This window comes from Erinaceus europaeus, chromosome 8 (assembly GCF_950295315.1).
Source record: "Erinaceus europaeus chromosome 8, mEriEur2.1, whole genome shotgun sequence".
Taxonomy (NCBI): Eukaryota; Metazoa; Chordata; class Mammalia; order Eulipotyphla; family Erinaceidae; genus Erinaceus; species Erinaceus europaeus.
In genome coordinates, this window is record NC_080169.1 from 3,262,541 (window position 1) to 3,282,885 (window position 20,345).

A 20,345-nucleotide genomic window follows, 5' to 3' on the forward strand; every position below is an offset into this window, starting at 1 on the left:
TGCAGTCGGGTGGGTGGAGGAAGCAGAAAGGACTTTGGTGGAGGGCTGTTGGTGCTGGTGAGTGTCGTAGGGAGCAGTTTGTCTTACACATGACAAGCAGGTACCCTTCCAGGTGGGCTCTCTCACTCGCCCTGGAGAATCTTTTTAAAGGAAGGCTTAGTTCAGGCACTTTTGGCTGACTCCAAATCATTTTGGTAGAGTTTCGGACCTTTCAGGCTCACTTGAATTCCCATCTTGACTTTGGTAGAGAACTAGTTTTTTTTTTTATCTTCTCCTTTCATCCTTCTCCTCTTTTCCTATTTCCCTCCTTCCTGCTCCTTCCGATTTTATTTTATTTGTTAATTTTTATTTTTTAAAAATTTTTATTAATTTTATTTTTGAGAGAGACGAAGAGAGAGAAACACCAGAGCCCTGCTCAGCTCTGGCTTATGGTGGTGCGGGGGATTGAACCTGGACTTCGGAGCCTCAGGCATGAGAGTCTCTTTGCATAACCATTATGCTATCTCTCCTACCCCTCTTCCTTCTAATTTTCATTATATTAGTGACTTAATAATTAATTTACAAAATTATCGGATAACAGTGATGTAATTCTGCACTGTTTGCACCACCAGAGTTCTGTGCCCTCATTTTCTTCCATTGGAAGCTACACTAGTTCTGCCAAGGTTGTAGATATGAGTTAAGTATGATTTCTGCAAGTGTCTGTCTATATTCATATGTGTTTGCTTGCTTTCCCCATGGTCCTGCCTCTCTCCCTTTCCAAGTCACACCTACACCTATTGCTGCTTCTGAATGTCCCTCCCTTTTTCCTCTTCTCTCCCCAGATCTTGATGGCATTGGGAGTTCCAAGTCCTCTGATCATCTTTGTCTCCCCCCATTACTTCTCCCCCTCTGGGGGTATGGACCAAAATTCCTTTTGGGGAGCAGAAGGTGGAAGTTCTGGCTTCTGTCATTGCTTCTCTGCTGGACATGGGTGTTGGCAGGTGGATGCACACCCCCAGCCTGTGTCTGTCTGTCTGTCCCTAGTGGGGCCGGGCTCTGGAGAGGTGGGGTTCCAGGACACATGGGTGAAGTCGTCTGTCCAGGGAAGTCAGGATGGAATCATGATAAACATCTGCAACTTGCTGTCTGAAAGGCAGCAAGATCTCAGATAATATTTTAGTCCAACTCCATGTTAGCTGTAAAACTTAAGCAAAAACTACCATAGTCACAGACCCCTAGGAAGATGTCTTCCTCACTTCTTTCCGCCCTAAGATCCCTATTTTCACCTGCTCTATTCCTAGTCTTTGGTTCCTGTTCATTAATCATTTTGTCCTCTTTCTCCTTCCTTTCTGTGGTAGCTGGGGCTAGAGAGACAGAGAGGGAAAGACATCACAGCACCAGGCTTTGCTCAGTGTGGTGGGAGCCAGAGTCAAACCTGGATGGCAAGGCAGGTGCATTATCCAGCTAGGCTATTTTTTAAATTTTATGTTTTTATTATTGATTTAATAATTATTAACAGATTGTAAGATCACAGGGGCACAATTCCACACAGCTCCCACCACCAAAGTTTGCTGTCCCATCCCCTCCATTGGAAGCTCCCCTGTTCTTTATCCCTCTGGGATATGGACCCAAATTCTTTATGGGGAGCAGAAGGTGGGAGTTCTGGCTGCTGTCATGGTTTCTCCCCTGGACCAACCACACCCCCAGCCTGTTGGCAGGTGGATCCACACCCCCAGCCTGTTTCTGTCTGTCCCGAGTGGGCAGGGCTCTGGGGAGGGGAGGCTCCAGGACATATGGGTGAGGGCGTCTGCCCAGGGAGGTCAGGGTGGCGTTAGAGTACAGCTCGGCTATTTTACCATCCCAGCTGGCGGTTTTCCAAATCTCCTGTCCTTGTCTGGAGAGTGGGGTGGACATCAAAACCCAGATCATGACATTATTAAGGGAATTAAATGAATTTAAGCTTATTAGGCTTGGCCTAGGATTTGGCAAATATACTTTCTAGACTGATACATTATTGTGGATATTGATAATATTGCTTATTGTCTTATGCCCTGAAATAGGATAGGATATCAAGAAAATTCATCAGAAGAAGGGAAATTCATGGAGGAGAGATGGTGGTTCCTAGCCCCCTCAAAGTTATGAATGAAGAGGATTATATCAGTTAGTGGGTCTTTCTTTTCCCTTAGACTTGGACGGGGCCAGTTTACACTGCTTCCTGATTGGTCCACTGGTCTGCACGCCTGGTATGAGTTTTCCAGTTACTCTCCATTAAACACTTAAAAAAAAATCTTTCCATAGAAGAAGGGCTTTACTTTTTTTTTTTTTTTTCCTGTGGAGTATTTACATCTCTGTGCCTGTGGGGTCACCTTCACTGGTACTTTTATTGGCAGAAGGATGAGGCTGGGACCCATGAGCTGTAATTCTGGAAAAATCACCTAGTGCTCTGGCATCATGGGGACTTTCCTGGCCCACCTTGTGGAAGTCTCTTGACCCCGTTCCAGACCTGAGTGGGGCCTTTGCTGCCTTCGTTGTTCACGTGCTCACCTCCTGCCTCCCTGTTCGGCAGGCCCACCTTAAGCAATCTTTCTTGTCCTTTTGCAGCGCTGGTCTTTATAGCGTGTATTAGCGTCGTCTGAGTGTCCAGCGTAGATGTCACACCGAGAAAAGACAGTGTCCCCCAGAATAGGATGAGGTGGTGAGGAAGGCAGGAGGATGGAACCCCAGAAGAAAAGCCAGGTTAGGTAGGCAAAAGGACAGCATAAAAAAAAAGAAAGCTGCTGAATGAAAAATTGTTAAGGAAGTAAAGGATATCCATTTTTCACACCCTCTTCTCTGATACTTCTGTTCAGCTGATGGTGTATTGAGTCCTTTGTGCTATAAAAGAATACAAATAATTCTGTCTTTCATGGTGCCAGAAGGTCAAGTGTGCTTGCTGAACTTTGTTAAGATCAGAAAATGGATAGGGGTATATATTTCCAGCCCTCTCGATTTTCAGTTCTAATTCTGTAGAGCACCGCTCAAGGCACTAGGGAGAGTGGGTTCTATATTCAATAATATTATTCTTTCTTCCTTCTCTCCACACTTCATCTCCTTCTTCCATTTTATTTTATTATTCTTAGCCTTTTCTGTGTGTGAAGCTTTGTGCTGATCGGGCACCTTGGGGCAGCCAAGACGGACTGAATAGCTGCTCGCCCACAGCCTAATGGGGAGACAGCGTGCACACACACACACACGTCTGACAGGCAGGACAGCCAGCACTGTGAGGGACTCAGGCACATGCACGGTGGAGTTCTAAGAGGAACTGCTAGGGAAGTGTGTGCTGGTGTACCCAGTAGAGTACACATGCTACAGTGTGCAAGGACTGAGAGTCACGTCTTCAGTCCCCACCTGCAGGGAGAAATCTTCACAGATAGTGAAGCAGCACTCCAGGTTGTCCTTGCTCTCTCTCTCTCTCTCTCTCTCTCTCTCTTCATTTCTGTCTCTATCAAATAAATAAATACAATGGTAATGAAAGAGCTCTAATTCTGAGAAAGAGAATGCATGGTGGATGGAGAAAAGGTATTTTGGGGGCCGGGTGGTGGTGCATCTGGTTGAGCGCACATGTTACAATGCGCAAGGACCCAGGTTCAAGTCCCTCATCCTCACCTGCAGGGGGAAAGCTTTGTGAGTGGTGAAGCAGGGCTGCAGGTGTCTCTCTGCCTCTCTCACTCCCCTTTCCTCTCAATTTCTGTCTGTTTCTATCCAATAAATAAGTAAATGCAATTTAAAAATTAAAAATGGAAAGAGAAAAGGCGGTTTTGACGTTGGCAGAGGAGAGAAACAGGAGGCTGTGCATGGGCCACGTGGAGGTGACAGCGTCCAGCTCAGAGTGCAGTTGGGGGTGAAATTAGAGAGCGAGGGGGAGGCAGGCCTTGGATGCAATCCCAGGGTGTCAGTCCTGCTCACAGAAAGCAAGGCTGTGCATAGCCTCATGATGCAGTGAGATGTCTTCTGGGAAATAACCTTTGGCAGTTTTGGTGGGAAGGTTTAGAGGCTAGGGAGACTAGGGTCTGCGCAGCAGAGGCCAGCTCTGGTGTGTGACCACGTGAGAGTCGGCAGCCTGTGATGGAGACAGACAGTGGGCAGACACTAGGTTCAACCAGTGTCATTCATTCTTTTAAATTTATTTGATCACATATAGAATATTTGACTTTCAAGACTCTAAACCATATCCAGCAAGAAACAGTAGTTATAGCATATTGAAATATAGAATATTTATACAGAATATATTATCGAATATAGAATATTTGTCTTTCAAGACTCTAAACCGTACCCAGCAAGGAACAGTAGTTAAAATGCTGTCATGCTGTCAGTGGGGTGGCATGCTGGTAGGTCTCTGTAGCAGGGACTCTGCTGTTTATCTGTCTCTAGAACAAGGTGCTGCTATTTGAGTGGCTGCTTCACTTCTTAGAGCTCACGCTTAAGATTCCATTTTAGTTGCCAGCTATCTTTTCCTACAGAGATAGCATTCTGTACACAGTTACACGATCCATATAGCAAATTATTCAGTCTGGTATATACTGCTATGAAAGTATGTTTTCTAAGTGGCATCCCCATCCATCCATCCATCCATCCATCCATCCATCCATCCATCCATCCATCCATCCGTCCATCGCATCCGTCCATCTATCTGCCCATTTTACAGTAATCAAAATTTAGTGACTCACTTAAAAATACTGTGTCATTGTATTGGAAATCTCAGATTTGAATCAGAATTTGGGATCCCAAGTTGACAACTCTACAATAAAACGTATGAAGGGAATTTTGGACATTCTAGTTAATGTTTGACTACAGAAAAAGAACAGAAGTTGGGTATGTGGGTGGGTGATGATAGGCTTACACTTGGTGAGCTGGACGTGATAGATCTTCCAAGTAGGAAAGTCCAGTCAGCTATTCAGAACATGGGGTGTTTTCTCAGTAGAGAATTAAGTAGTGGAGGATAACTTTATTTTTAAACTGTCAGAACTGTAACATCAAATTTTAAAACTTAGGGAATAAATTATTTTAGGGGTGGGGGGCTGGATGGTAGCACAGCGGGTTAAGCACACATGACACAAAGGGCAAGGACCGGCATAAGGATCCTGGTTCAAGCCTCCGGCTCCCCACCTGCAGGGGAGTCGCTTCACAGGCGGTGAAGCAGGTCTGCAGGTGTCTGTCTTTCTCTCCCCCTCTCTGTCTTCCCCTCCCCTCCCCTCTCCATTTCTCTCTGTCCTATCCAACAACAAACAACAATGGCAGTGACAACAGCAAGGTCAAGAAAATGAGAAAGGTGACTTCCAGGAGCAGTGGATTAGTACAGGCACCAGAGCCCCGGCGATAACCCTGGAGGCAAAAAAAAAAAAAAAAGTTTTAGGGTGAGAAGCCCACATTGAGATTAAATGAGCCTGCAATAGTATGGAAGAAAGTGGATATCTTTAAGAGAAGGATGAAAAGGAGAAATCTGTGAAAGTAGCTAGATGGAGAAGCAGTTTAGAGAAAGGAGCGCTCATGTCACAACACAAAGGACCTACAGGGGGAGCTTTGCGTGTGGTGAGTAGGGCTGCAGGTGTCTCTGCCTCTCTCCCTCTCTGTCTCTTCGACAATTTGGAAAAGCAGGACAATGCCTACTTCCCTAGTGCTTGGTGAACACTTTTACCTGGGATTGAAATGACCTTCCATGGAATTTAGCGGAACCTCATTGGACAGAAATCCAAAACTAAGATTGCTGTAGGGATTTTAAAAATTCAGTGCAAAAATCACAAATTTTCCAGATTTTGATTTGGAAAGATCTTAGAAAAAGGGAATAAATACCATATGATATTTTAAAAGGTACCAAAACAAAACTCATTTCATGGATAAAAGTAATACACTTTTTTTTTTTGCAAATGTCTGTGGAATGTTTCTATAGTTAAGTGCAGCGTGGACAGGGGCACATTGAGGCCTTTTATTATTATTATTATGAATAGGAGCAACAATATAAATGAACAGCTACTATAAAAACCTTACCATTATGAACATTCTGCTTTGCTCTATTAAACTGTTAATGGTGCTTTCAAAATATTATGATATGATTGAATGCTTTAAAGACTAGACTAGATCTTCAGGGAAAATATTTTCTTCTTTCATGAATTTTTTAAGGTTAGCCATTGAAGTACAGCTGTGGATGGTGGCTGTGGTGTTTGAGATTATGGGTTCGGGTCTCACCCGGACCACCTGGTAACTGTTCATCACTGAGTTGCTGCCTTGTTTTCTCATCACTTTAGCTGAGAGTCTCCAGCAACAATAACATGTGCTGCCTTCTGCTTCATTGTGAAAGAGAAATAATAACGAGACCCTCAATTGTTGGCTGTAGTCAGGAATATTGGTGACATTTATAGGGAGAAAGTCCTGCTCTCCTGAAAGTTTCTTTTAAACAGTGTAAACTGAGTTATTATTTCAAAATCCCCTTCTCCCTCTCTCCCCCTTCCCTTCCCTCTCCTGCTCCTCCTTCCTGACCCCCCTCCCCTTCCCCGCCCCTCCCCCTCCTCACACCCTCTCCTCTCCTTCTCCTTCTCCCTCTCCCTCCTCCTCCTCTCCTTCTCCTTCTCCCTCTTCCTCTCCTCCTTCTCCTCCCTCTCCCTCTCCCTCTCCCTCTCCTTCTCCTTCTCCCTCTCCCTCTCCCTCTCCTTCTCCCTCTCCCTCTCCTTCTCCTTCTCCCTCTCCCTCCTCCTCCTCTCCTTCTCCTTCTCCCTCTTCCTCTCCTCCTTCTCCTCCCTCTCCCTCTCCCTCTCCCTCTCCCTCTCCTTCTCCTTCTCCCTCTCCCTCTCCCTCTCCTTCTCCCTCTCCCTCTCCTTCTCCTTCTCCCTCTCCCTCCTCCTCCTCTCCTTCTCCTTCTCCCTCTTCCTCTCCTCCTTCTCCTCCCTCTCCCTCTCCCTCTCCCTCTCCTTCTCCTTCTCCCTCTCCCTCTCCCTCTCCTTCTCCCTCTCCCTCTCCCTCTCCCTCTCCCTCTCCCTCTCCTTCTCCCTCTCCCTCTCCTTCTCCTTCTCCCTCTCCCTCCTCCTCCTCTCCTTCTCCTTCTCCCTCTTCCTCTCCTCCTTCTCCTCCCTCTCCCTCTCCCTCTCCCTCTCCTTCTCCTTCTCCCTCTCCCTCTCCCTCTCCTTCTCCCTCTCCCTCTCCTTCTCCTTCTCCCTCTCCCTCTCCCTCTCCCTCTCCCTCTCCCTCTCCCTCTCCCTCTCCCTCTCCCTCTCCTTCTCCTTCTCCTTCTCCTTCTCCTTCTCCCTCTCCCTCTCCCTCTCCCTCTCCCTCTCCCTCTCCTTCTCCTTCTCCCTCTCCCTCTCCCTCTCCTTCTCCCTCTCCCTCTCCTTCTCCCTCTCCCTCTCCCTCTCCCTCTCCTTCTCCCTCTCCCTCTCCTTCTCCCTCTCCCTCTCCCTCTCCCTCTCCTTCTCCCTCTCCCTCTCCCTCTCCTTCTCCTTCTCCCTCTCCCTCTCCCTCTCCCTCTCCTTCTCCTTCTCCCTCTCCCTCTCCCTCTCCCTCTCCTTCTCCCTCTCCCTCTCCCTCTCCCTCTCCCTCTCCTTCTCCCTCTCCCTCTCCTTCTCCTTCTCCCTCTCCCTCTCCTTCTCCTTCTCCCTCTCCCTCTCCCTCTCCTTCTCCCTCTTCCTCTCCTCCTTCTCCTCCCTCTCCCTCTCCCTCTCCCTCTCCTTCTCCCTCTCCCTCTCCCTCTCCTTCTCCTTCTCCCTCTCCTTCTCCTTCTCCTTCTCTCTCTCCCTCTCCCTCTCCCTCTTCCTCTCCCTCTCCTTCTCCCTCTCCCTCTCCTTCTCCTTCTCCCTCTTCCTCTCCTCCTTCTCCTCCCTCTCCCTCTCTCTCTCCCTCTCCTTCTCTCTCCTCCCTCTCCCTCTCCCTCCCTCTCTCCTTCTCCCTCTCCCTCTCTCTCTCTCCTTCTCCCTCTCCCTCCCTCTCTCTTTTACCACAGGGGTTATCCCCAGGGCTTGTTGTCCACATAACTCCACCATTTCTGGTGGGCATTTCTTCACCTCTCTACCTCTCCCCCCTTCTCTCTCTCTCTCCAGGAGTTTCCTCACTAAAGTCACTCCCTTGTAGTACCTGAGACTCAAACCCAGGTCATTGAACACATTAACATGTACTCTGTTGGGTGAGCCACCTTCTGATGCCTTATTTTATTCATTTTTAAAAACATTTAATTTACTTATTAATGAGAAAGATGGGAGGGGGAGAGAACCAGATGTCACTCTGGTACATGTGCTGCCAGGGATTGAACTTGGGACCTCCAATGTGCCACCTCCCAGACCACCTTTATTCATTTATTTTCAGGTTATAAATTAAATTTCTCTTTTTAAATATTTATTTATTTATTTATTTCCATTTTGTTGCCCTTGCTGTTTTTTATTGTTGTTGTAGTTATTATTGTTGTTCTTATTAATGTCATCATTGTTAGGACAGAGAGAAATGGAGAGAGGAGGGGAAGACAGAGAGGGGGAGAGAAAGACAGACACCTGAAGACCTGCTTCACCACCTGTGAAGCGACTCCCCTGCAGGTGGAGAGCCGGGGGCTCAAACCGGGATCCTTATGCCGGTCCTTGCGCTTCATGTCATGTGAGCTTAACCCGCTGTGCTACCGCCTGACTCCCCATTTCTTTTTCTTTTTTCTTAACATTTTTTTCCTTTATTGGGGGAATAATGTTTTACAATCCCAGTAGTACAATAGTTTTTAAAAAATGATTTATTGATTATTAGTCTTGTGAGTGAAAGAATACAGAGTATAGCTTAGTGCATAACCTCATGAGTGCAAGCCATGTACTCGACTATTGGGTTATCGCCTTGGTCCTAGAATTATTATTAAGGAAAAAGCTTGAATAGAAGAAAGTAAAATCTATAATGACAAGCATTCCATAGGCTCATACTTTGAAATTCTTTTTTCCCTCCAATAATTTTGTTAGGGAAGTAATGTTTTTTTTAAAAAAATATTTTATTTATTATTGCAAAGAGACAGAGAGAAATTGAGAGGGGAAGGAGAAATAGAGAGGGAGAGAGACAGAAAAACACCTGCAGCCCTACTTCACCACTCATGAAGCTTTCCCCCTGCAGGTGGGGGCCAGGGGCTTGAACCTGGGTCCTTGCGCACTGTAATGTGTGCGCTTAACCAGGTGCGCCACCGCCCGGCCCCAGGAAACAATGTTTTCCAGGACAGTTGTTACAGTCATACAGTTTTGTATCTTCCCACAACACATGTCTGCACACTGCTCCCACCGCCAACTCTAGCCCCCTCCCACTCCGCCATGCCATCATCTGACGCCTTGCCCCTCACTCTCTCCTAACTCCTTCCTGTCTGTCTATCCCCAGAATCTAGGCTTCACTGCAACATAGCCCTTAGTCCAGATTTCACCCCGTTTCCCCTTGGTGTCCTTGATTCTTAAATTCCACTTACAAATGAGATCCTTGAGTATTTGTCCTTCTCCGGCTGATACTAACACGTTTCCTTCAAGCTTCATTCACAATGTGGCCAAGGAGAAGATGTCATCATTTCTACCAGCGGAGTGATAGGCAGAACTTATATCATATACCACAACTTTCTTAACCACTCAGTGGTCATTGGGCATCTGGGAATTTGCTTCCAAATTTGGGCGAACACAAATCTTGCCACTCTGAACACGGGTCTGTGCGATCTCTCTGGATGGATGTTTTTGCTTTCTGTGGACAAGTCTCTAGGAGAAGAATTGCTTGATCGTAGGATAGGCCTGGCACGTGCTCTGTATGAAGAGATGGGAAACCCTGGTTGTCTTTGGGACTTAACCACTGTTTTTGTTTTCAGAGCTTTAATAATGTCTCTCTGAGGACAGCTAGTCACAAAATTGCATTCAAACGGAGGCCCAGGTGTCCTGCTGTTGTATTGGCCACTGAACTAGGAAGTGACAGGTGGATGGGACAGGTAAGGCTAATTACTGAATGAACTCACTGCTTCTGAGTCCTCAGTGTTTTGTAATATGGAGAGTCCTAATACTCAGCCAGCCACAGTACCTGTGGGGTGATGCCTGGGGCTACACAGCACAGCCCCAGGTTAAGCAAAGTGATTGGGTTTAAACACATGAATCCTACACACTCAGACACCTTTGTTTATTTCCTTTTGGTGGTCCTGCCAGCCCCTCTGTGAGTTTGCCTCTTCTCTTTACAACAGCACCTTCTGCGTTGTAGGATAATTCCTTGGCCACAACTTACGTAAGAGATGAGCTCCTCAAATGTGACAACCTGATGGTATCATTTCTATAAGTCCCATCGTTTCAGTCAGAGGTCTGAAACCTTGGGACTCCAGTGGGTGTCAGTCTGGAGTTTCCTGTTTACAGTTTGGATTGTTGACAGTTGGGAGAACTACCCCCCCCCCCCCAAGAATGGAACTCCAAGTTCCAAAACAGGATTCTCCCAGAGAGTTTGTCACAGAAGGTCAACCACCTCTATAAACGACATCCTAAGTAACCATTACAAAAGCAGTCATCTCCCTTTGCAAAGGAATGCACTCACGTTTAAAAGTCTAGGGTCTTAGGGACTTTAAGGCTTACCTTTATTTGTGATGAAAGGAGCACTTGGTCTTGCAGGAGCATCTTCCTGTCAGTGGTTCCAGTGTAGGTGACCCTGCAGGAGGCGCTGAGAGGGAGGGATCCCTGATGACTTTGTGCTTTCAGAAGTCACAGTGTCAATGGCCTCCTGATCCCTGTAACCGCTGTTGTCAGGTGACGTCCTAGCCCCCCACTCCTTCCTTTAGTGAGACAAACTTTGAAACTTTGACACAAGCCTTAGTGTTTACATTGCGTTTTGGATGTTAGCTCCCTTGGCATCTGGGGGCTGACTCTGTTGAAAATTGTGTTTTCTTTTCAGGACAAAGGCCTTATTGTACGTACATGTCTTGTAGTGTAATGAGGCTTGCTTTCTTTCTTTCTTTCTTTCTTTCTTTCTTTCTTTCTTTCTTTCTTTCTTTCTCTCTCTCTCTGTCTGTCTTTCTATTCCTTCCTCCCTTTTTTTCTTCCTTTCTTTCTTTCTTTCTTTCTTTCTTTCTTTCTTTCTTTCTTTCTTTCTTTCTTTCTTTCTTTCTTTCTTTCTTGTGTTAGGTAATGGGTGGTACTAATCTAGATCTGCCAAATAAGAAATTTCAAAGGTCTGTAACCCAGCACTGAAAGGCAATGCTCAGACATGTTATGCAGGTAAACTCCACAAGAGAAAATGAAGTCAGGCAAGTGACCACTTACCAGAGCCTTGGTTCCCCAAATGCTTTGTTCCAGTGACAAAACCATTAAACAACCTTCATGGTGGGTGATGGTACCCCAAGACACTTCACAGAGAGTAACAGTGATGATAGAAATGAGTACATAGCAACCATCACAATCTGACTGACCAAAGCAGTGGTCATCTCATTTTAACTTATAAAAGCCTGTATTTCCAAAATAACTTTTGTATTCTTGGTCAAATAAATAGACTCTCTAGCCAGATGATTTTCCATCTTACACTGTCAGGCGTTGGCTGAGCATCTTATTTTTAGAAGCCCTGTGGTGGGCCTCTCTGGTCCTGCTGCCAGCCTTGTCGTCTGTGGGTGACCTCAGGAAGACTATTTTCAGGAGTGATGGGGCCTCGTCATGCAAAGTCACGAAAACCAGAAAACCCAAATCTGTTCTTATATTTCTGTGGACTTCAGTGAGAGGAACGTTCCGTATCTTTATCTTAATTGTTTTTCCTCTTTCTTTTATAAACATTTTTTTTTCTTCCTTTTCAACTTCTTTCCTTATGTTCTTCTTCCGGGCAAATCTGTGAAGTGTGGCAATAACATTAAGGTTCTCCTTCTTCTCTTTTAAATCCTTTTTATTTTATTTGTTTATTATTGGATAATGGCAGAGAGAAATCGAGAAAGGCGTGAGAGGTAGATAGAGAGAAAGAGAGAGAGAGAGAGAGAGAGAGAGAGAGAGAGAGAGACAGAGACACCTGCAGCCCTGCTTCACCGTTAGTGAAGTTCCCTGCAGATGGGGACCAGGGGCTTGAACCTGGGTCCTTGAGCACTGTAATGTGAGCCCTCCACATTATAGTTCTTTTAAGCTCGTTCTTCTTTTTAGTAAGCAAAGTAACGACATTTTCATTTATGCCCACATTTATTCATGGAATTTTTTTTTTATTAAAAAAATACCGGTCAATTCTTTATGCATTTTATTTAACTATTGAACCAAGCTACTTGAACCAAAAATGTAACAACTGTTCCCTTTCTGCTCCAAGGTGCCTGGAGTGTCAGTGGACGGTGGGAATTGAGCTCTTGACAGCAGACAAGCTGTGTCCTGCCATATCTGACTGTCTCTTTCTGTCCTTTGACCTCCTAGAAAATCGTGAATTCTGGCAGCCTGCGTGTGTGTGTGTGTGTGTGTGTGTGTCCTGTTTCATGGATTTACTGTGTGAAACCGGCAGCCTCAAGACATCCACACAGCAGTGTTTCTCAGTCACTGTTTTCCTGAATGAGAGGGTGGTGAAAGATTGATCAGATTCTTCCTCTTGAGAACAACTTTGCCAACACAGTGAAGGTCTAGTCACATATCTGTGTTTATACCCCTTGAGGGGAATGTCATGAAAGGGGATGGACCTGTTAGAACTGAGAGCTGGTAATTTCCTGTTGTCAAGCACTTGTGAAGCTGTGTTTCTGGGACTTACTGGGTCTCTTCAGAAGTCAGCTCCGATTCCCATCAGCTCATGGGATGGGAACATGGGATGGAACGGCTTCCCCTACGCTGAGTCAGAATTTGGGGTGGAGGTGGGGGATGGATGTCAGGGTAAGGTCCTACCCGTTTTTCATTTTGAATCTCAGGAGTCCCTAACCTCAGGGTATTTGGAGTTGGGGGAATCTAGCTCTTCCTTTTCTCTGCCTGGAGACTACTGAGAGCACAGGTGCCAGGCAGAAGAGACTTCCATTTCTTCAGTGCCTGTGTATGTGTGTAGTAGAGTAGTTAGGGTGTATTTTTAAAATGGGATTTTTTTTCTCTGTTTCATGTAAACCATATACTTGGCAAAGGCAAAGAGAAATTTGTTTCAAGAACTCTGCACACTGGTTGGTGCCAGCTATATTGACCTCCTAGATTGTGGTGTTAGATTGAAGAGTATGGAAATTTTGATATTTGGTATTGACATATAAATAGCAGTTTATTGGGGCTCAACCCACTACACATTTTGAGGATTTAAAGACTCTTTTTTTTGTTTTTGTAAAACATAATTCATTCTCTTGGGCTGGGTGGTAGCAGTTGAGTGCACACATTATAATGCACAAGGACCAGGGTTCAAGCCTCCAGCCCCTACTTTCAGGGGGGAGAGTTTTCCAAGTGCTGAAGCAGTGATGCAAGTGTCTATATTTCTTTTTTTTTCTCCCTCTCTCTATTTCTCCCTTCCCTCTTGACTTCTCTGTCAAGAAATAAAATATTGTTAAAAGATGATACTTCTCTTGACAGGTCACTGCCATGTATCTGTTCTGTGTGTGTGTGGGAGGGGGAGTGGGGGAAGAAAGGAAGGGACTAAATTCAGGGTGAATTCACAGTCTAAAATGTTGTGGGAGCTGGGTGGTGGTGCACCTGGTTAAGCACTATTTGCATTTTTTATTATTAGAGGCAGAGAGTAATGGGAGGGGGAGATAGAGAGGGAGAGAGACAGAGAGACACCTACAGCCCTGCTTCACCACTCATGAAGCTTTCCCCCTTCAGGTGGGGACCAGGGGTTTGAACCTGGGTCTTTGCGCACTGTAATGTGTATGTTTTACCAGGAGTGACAACACTTGGCCCACTTACTCTCTTGTGAAGCTTTTCCCCTGTGGGGTGGTGGTGGTTGGGGTGGCAGGGACTTGAACCTGGGTTCTTGTGCACTGTAATGTGAGTACTTAACCAGTTGTGCTATCTCCTGGCCCCTTCTACCTCCTCCTCCTGTTTCAATTTCTCTCTGTCCTATCCAATAAAATAAAAATAAATGAATGAAAATGTCGCAGTGATTCACACTCCAACACTTGTCAGTCTCTGCTCTGAGTTAAGGAGCTCTTCTCTGCATCCTCGGGGCTCCGCTGTTGGGGTCGGGTGGGGGCGAGGGGATAGGGAGGGAGGAAAGTTGTCGCTACTGGAGAAGGAATCTGATTGACGGTCATTAAACTCAGCACGGATTTATTGTATATTTATGTCAATAATGGCCTGAAGCGATACAGAACTGGGGAGAAATAATTCGCTCCATGAACAACAACAGCAAAAAAGGAGATCAAATTCTGTCCTAGACAGTTTTGAAGTTAGATCTCTTTTATTGCATTCGAGTGAGTTCTTTTGAAAATTGATTAACTTATGCAAACCACAGATAATAACTCCTGGTAAGAGTATTTGACTTGTGAGAACAGATCACTAGCTTATTATTTCCTATCTGTGCCAGAGTAGGTACAAAGTGTGTGTACATGCATGTATTCTGCGTACCCTTTGGGTAACGATTTTAGTCTGCAAATTCTTTTCTACTGTAAAGTTGTCTAAATTAAAAAGTGTGGACACACAGTTATGGACCAGTGATTGTTGTGTACAGGAAGGGGGGTTGCTGGAGTGGAGCTCTCGCTAGGTGTCAAGGGACAGCCAGTTGTGTTCTCATCACTGGCAGCCTCTCCCCTCAGCTGCACTCTCCTCTCCTCTCTGCCGGGGCTCCTTGGCTCTCCTCACAGGATTATAGGCCTTTAACAAGTCAGGGCTAGCTTTCTGTCAGTTTCCTCTGCTCTCCCGCCACGGTCCCTGGAGGTAGGGGCTCTCAGTTTTTAATGTGCATGTGGACTGGCTGGCAGTTTTGTTAAAAATGCCGATTCTGGCCTCTAAATCTAGAAATGAGATGAGATTCTGATTTAGTAAGTCTTGTGCTGATCAGAGAATATCCCTTTTTAATATTTATTTGATATGACTGAGAGCAATTGAGAGGAGAATGTGGCGATAGATAGATAGATAGATAGATAGATATGTGGGATTGGGTGTTGACACACCTGCTTAAGAGCTCACATTACAGTGAGCAAGGACCCAGGTTCAAGCCCCTGGTCCCCACCTGCAGGGGGAAAGCTTCACAAAGTGGTGAAGCAGGGCTGCGGGTGTCTCTCTGTCTCTCTTCTTCTCCATCTCCCCCTTCCTTCTCAATTCTGGTTGTCTCTATCCAATAAATAAAGATAATAAAAAAAGAGAGAGAGAAGGGGAGAAAGAGAGACACCTGCAGACTTGCTTCACCATTCCTGACGGTGGGGACTGGGATCTTGAACACAAGTGCTTCCATACTGTGTAATGGGTGTGCTCAACCAGATGGGCCGCAGCCCCGTCCCCCTGAACGTCCATTTCAAATAGGCTCTTCTGCTGATTCTATTCAGGGGCCACTTGTTGAAAATCCCTCCCCAATGAGGGCTAATAGAGACAGGTTGGAGGTGGCGCAGCGGGTCAAGCACACGTGGCACAAAGCACAAGGAGCAGCGTAAGGATCCCAGTTCAATCCCCCAGCTCCCCACTGTAGGGGGGTTGCTTCACAGAAGGTGAAGTAGGTCTGCAGGTGTCTGTCTTTCTCTCCCCTCTTCTCTTGATTTCTCTCTGTCCTATATATAACAACAACAACAATAATCATAACAACAACGCTAAACAACAAGGGCAACAAAAGGGAAAAAGTGATCTCCAAAAGCAGTGGGTTTGTAGTCCAGAAACAGGGTGTGGCCCTGGGAGACAGCATGATGGCTATGCAAAAGACTTTCATGCCCGAGGCTTGGAGAGGTCCCAGGTTCAATCCCATCACCATCTTCTTCTTCTAACGTTTGCCCTTCTTCCGTAGCCAGTCAACAGCGTCAGGTTGAGCCTGATGTCAAGTTTCGAGACCTCCTTTGAATCTGGAGAGGTGGCAGTCGTTGACTATGTGGGTCATAGTCTGTCTGGAGCCGCAGGGGCAGTTCGGGTCCTCTCTGGCTCCCCAGCGATGGAACATAGCGGCGCACCGGCCATGGCCTGTTCCATAGCGATTGAGGAGGGCCCGATCATAACGTGCTAGGTCAGAGCCGGGTTGACGCTCGCAGGGGTCTGTGATGAGGTGTTTGTTCTTGACCTCAGCTGACTGCCAGCTCTGTTTCCAAGAGACTGGAACAGAGAAGTTCAGTGTAGGCGTAGGGGACCAGATTGGGTGAGGAGACGTCAAGCGTTGGACAGGGTGGGCGAAGATATCCGCGTATATTGGCAGGTCCGGTCGAGCGCAGACGTGGGAAATGAACTTAGATGATGCCGCATCCCGACGAATATCTGGCGGGGCGATGTTGCTGAGAACTGGCAGCCATGGAACCGGGGTGGAACGGATGGTTCCAGAAATGATCCTCATGGAGGAATATAATTTGGAATCGACCAAGTGGACATGGGGGCTACGGAACCATACTGGGGCACAGTATTCTGCGGTGGAATAGCATAATGCCAGAGAGGATGATCATAGTGTGGAAGCTCTCGTGCCCCATGAGGAGCTGGCCAGTCTTGCAATGATGTTATTCCTCACGCCCACCTTTGCTGCAGTTTTTATGAGATGTTCGTGAAATGACAGAGTGCGATCGAGAGTAACGCCAAGATAGACTGGCTGGGCTTCATGCCGGATTCTCGTATCGCCAAGCTGCACATTAAGCTCACGCGAGGCCGAGGCATGGTGTAGATGGAAAACAGATGATACCGTTTTTGCAGTGCTAGGGATTAGCCGCCATTTTTTTTTTTTTACAGTAATCAGATATCAGAGACATGTCTTTTGTGAGTGATTCCTCGAGGATGTCAAACTTGGATGCCTGAGTTGCACAGCAGATGTCATCGTGTCATCGGCGTAGATGAACTTCCTTGAAGAAGTTTCTGGGAGGTCATTGATGTAAATATTAAATAGCATAGGAGCCAGAACAGAGCCCTGGGGGAGGCCACTTGAGACAAGTCTCCATCTGCTAGACTTGTCACCCAGATGCACCCAGAATCTTCTGTTTTGGAGAAGAAATGATATAGTGTTGGCCACCCATGGAGGCAGGCATCTTGAGATCTTGACTAGGAGACCACGGTGCCAGACCGTGTCATAGGCTGCTGTGAGATCAACAAAGACAGCACCCGTCTTTAAATTCTTCTGGAATCCATTTTCAATGTAAGTTGAGAGGGCCAGGGCTTGTTCGCAGGTAGATCTTCCTGGGTGGAAACCAGCTTGGGCGGGTGATAGGAATTTTTCAATGGGATTGGATCGACCTTCTCGTGGTACATCCCATGAGTACCCATTCATTGGGGAAACTGACGATCCTTCCTAGCCGACTGAATCCACATGGATCCCAATCACTTTCAAAGCCAGCAACAAGCAGCTCCTGACAGCTTTCAAGCTGTTGGTCCTGCTCTTCGAGTCCTCCAACTTAATGTTGAGGGGCTGTCCTTTGCCAAATGCATTCTTACTGGTCAGTTGGCGATACAGCATCAGGCAGATGTTATTTGCCTACAAGAAACACATATAGCAGTCGATGAAGCTGCTCGATTCACCATCAGTGGATTCGATTTAATATGCTATAATCTCCATCCTAAACACGGCTGAGCCATCTACGCCAAATCGTATCTTGTGGACTTTTACCACACGGCCTCTTCGACCTTCTACGACTCCATTACTATTGGAACTATTCAGTTCGTCAATGTATATAAGCCTCCCAGTGACTCTTGGGATAATGAGGTCCTGCCTAGCCCGAATCACCCAACCATTTACGTTGGAGACTTTAATAGTCATCACCAAGACTGGGGATATTCCTCCACTCATGCTGATGGCTTTATCTTAGCCGACTGGGCTTCAGCGAATGACCTCTTCCTATTATACGATCCCAAACAGCCAGGCTCTTTTCACAGTGCTAGATGGAATAAAGACTCGTCACCCAACCTGTGCTGGATTAGCACAGTCAACGGCCAAGCCTTTCCTGCTACGAGACAAGTTCTCAAGGACTTCCCGCACAGTCATCACCGCCCAGCTATCATCCACATTGGTCTCCAGCTCCCACTGATTCTGTGCTCGGAGAAACTAAGATGGAACTTTCGGAAAGCAAACTGGCGTCTGTTCAGTGATCTTACCAAAAAAATCTATTCCTGCAATTCCAATTAACTCTATCCCCTCTGAAGATTCCTACAGGCGCTTCCGCCAAGCCATCTTCAAAGCAGCTTCCCAAGCCATTCCTCGTGGGAGACGTGCTAACTATACGCCTGGTCTTGATGCTGAATGCGAGCAACTACTAAAGCAGTATGATGAGTCAGGCGACCCAGATGTGGCTGACCATCTCATTGCCTCCCTGGATGCAGCACGCCAAGCCCGCTGGCAACAACTCACGGAATCACCATAATAAGCCAGAAGTGAAGAGTTCTCTGGTTTCTGTGTACCTTTCTCTCTGTATCTCCCTCTTTCACGAAAACAAAATAAAATCAACATAGAAACTTTAAAAGTTTACATAAAAAAGGAAAAGGAACGAGGAGGGTGTATAAGCAGATACATTCTCCAGTGAAGCACCATATCATGTGGTGACTAGAAGTCGGCATTTTCCAGTTGCTGAAAATCTAAGGAGAGATACACACACACAAACACACACAACACTATTATTCTGGGACCTTCAGTTCTCTAAGGAGACATAGACTCTCTCACACACACAACACTATTATTCTGGGACCTTCAGTTCTCTAAGGAGAGATAGACTCTCTCACACACATACACAACACTATTATTCTGGGACCTTCAGCTCTCTAAGGAGAGATAGACTCTCTTACACACATACACAACACTATTATTCTGGGACCTTCAGCTCTCTAAGGAGAGATAGACTCTCTCACACACACACACAACACTTTTATTCTGGGACCTTCAGCTCTCTAAGGAGAGATAGACTCTCTCACACACATACACAACACTATTATTCTGGGACCTTCAGCTCTCTAAGGAGAGATAGACTCTCTCACACACACACAACACTATTATTCTGGGACCTTCAGCTCTCTAAGGAGAGATAGACTCTCACACATACACAACACTATTATTCTGGGACCTTCAGCTCTCTAAGGAGAGATAGACTCTCTCACACACACACAACACTATTATTCTGGGACCTTCAGCTCTCTAAGGAGAGATAGACTCTCTTTCACACATACACAACACTATTATTCTGGTACCTCCAGCTCTCTAAGGAGAGATAGACTCTCTCTCACACACATACACAACTCTATTATTCTGGGACTTTCAGCTCTCTAAGGAGAGATAGACTCCCTCTCACACATACACAACACTATTATTCTGGGACCTTCAGCTCTCTAAGGAGAGATAGACTCTCACACATACACAACACTATTATTCTGGTACCTTCGGCTCTCTAAGGAGAGATAGACTCTCTCTCACACACACAAAACTATTATTCTGGGACCTTCAGCTCTCTAAGGAGAGATAGACTCTCTCACACACATACACAACACTATTATTCTGGGACCTTCAGCTCTCTAAGGAGAGATAGACTCTCTCTCACACACACAACACTATTATTATGGGACCTTCAGCTCTCTAAGGAGAGATAGACTCTCACACACACACAACACTATTATTATGGGACCTTCAGTTCTCTAAGGAGAGATAGACTCTCTCTCTCACACACACAACACTATTATTCTGGGACATTCAGCTCTCTAAGGAGAGATAGACTCTCTCACACACACACAACACTATTATTCTGGGACCTTCAGCTCTCTAAGGAGAGATAGACTCTCTCTCACACACATAACACTATTATTCTGGGACCTTCAGCTCTCTAAGGAGAGATAGACTCTCTCTCACACACACAACACTATTATTCTGGGACCTTCAGCTCTTTTGCACATTCGTTGTCTTTGAAATGCTGTTTTTCCTTTGGTCCTTTCCTTAGTCACCTAGTCTGCTCAGAGAAACTTTGTTCCCTGAAGCTCTTATGTTGGGCTCTTATTACAACCCTTGCTCTTGCCCGTGGTGAATTAATGCAATTTAGTTATGCACACAGCTATCGCCCCACTGCGTCTGAGTGGCAGTATCTAGGACAACATCTTGAAGGCTATATGCCTTAACAACTACTGTTTGAATCAACACTGTGTAAACCTAGTGTTCATACCCCGGGGTTCCCCTATACTTTCTTTTCCTTGCATTGTGTGAAAAAATCAGAAAGGCTCCCTTTAGATGAACTAGTTAAGGGTCAGCAAAGTAAAGACCAATGGGGAGGTCACACTGCGAGTCAGCAAGAGATTTAGCAAGTCACCGGCTACAACTTGAGTAGGGGAATCCTGGCCCATCCCTGGTCTACAGCACTGGGATGTCTCTCAGAGAATGAGTCC

General features: G+C 46.1%; 1 protein-coding gene and 1 long non-coding RNA gene across 2 annotated transcripts in view; one reads left to right on the plus strand and one right to left on the minus strand.

Annotated features, from left to right (window-relative positions):
• BMPER (BMP binding endothelial regulator) overlaps nucleotides 1-20,345 on the plus strand; it is a 292,909-nt gene that overhangs the window by 11,641 nt on the left and 260,923 nt on the right. The gene's annotated exons all lie outside the window — the stretch shown is intronic.
• LOC132539751 (uncharacterized) lies at nucleotides 6,142-10,556 on the minus strand. Its single transcript, XR_009551051.1, has 3 exons — nucleotides 10,207-10,556; nucleotides 9,419-9,740; nucleotides 6,142-6,299 (listed from the first exon to the last, which is right to left on the minus strand). It is a non-coding gene; the product is annotated as an uncharacterized LOC132539751 (long non-coding RNA).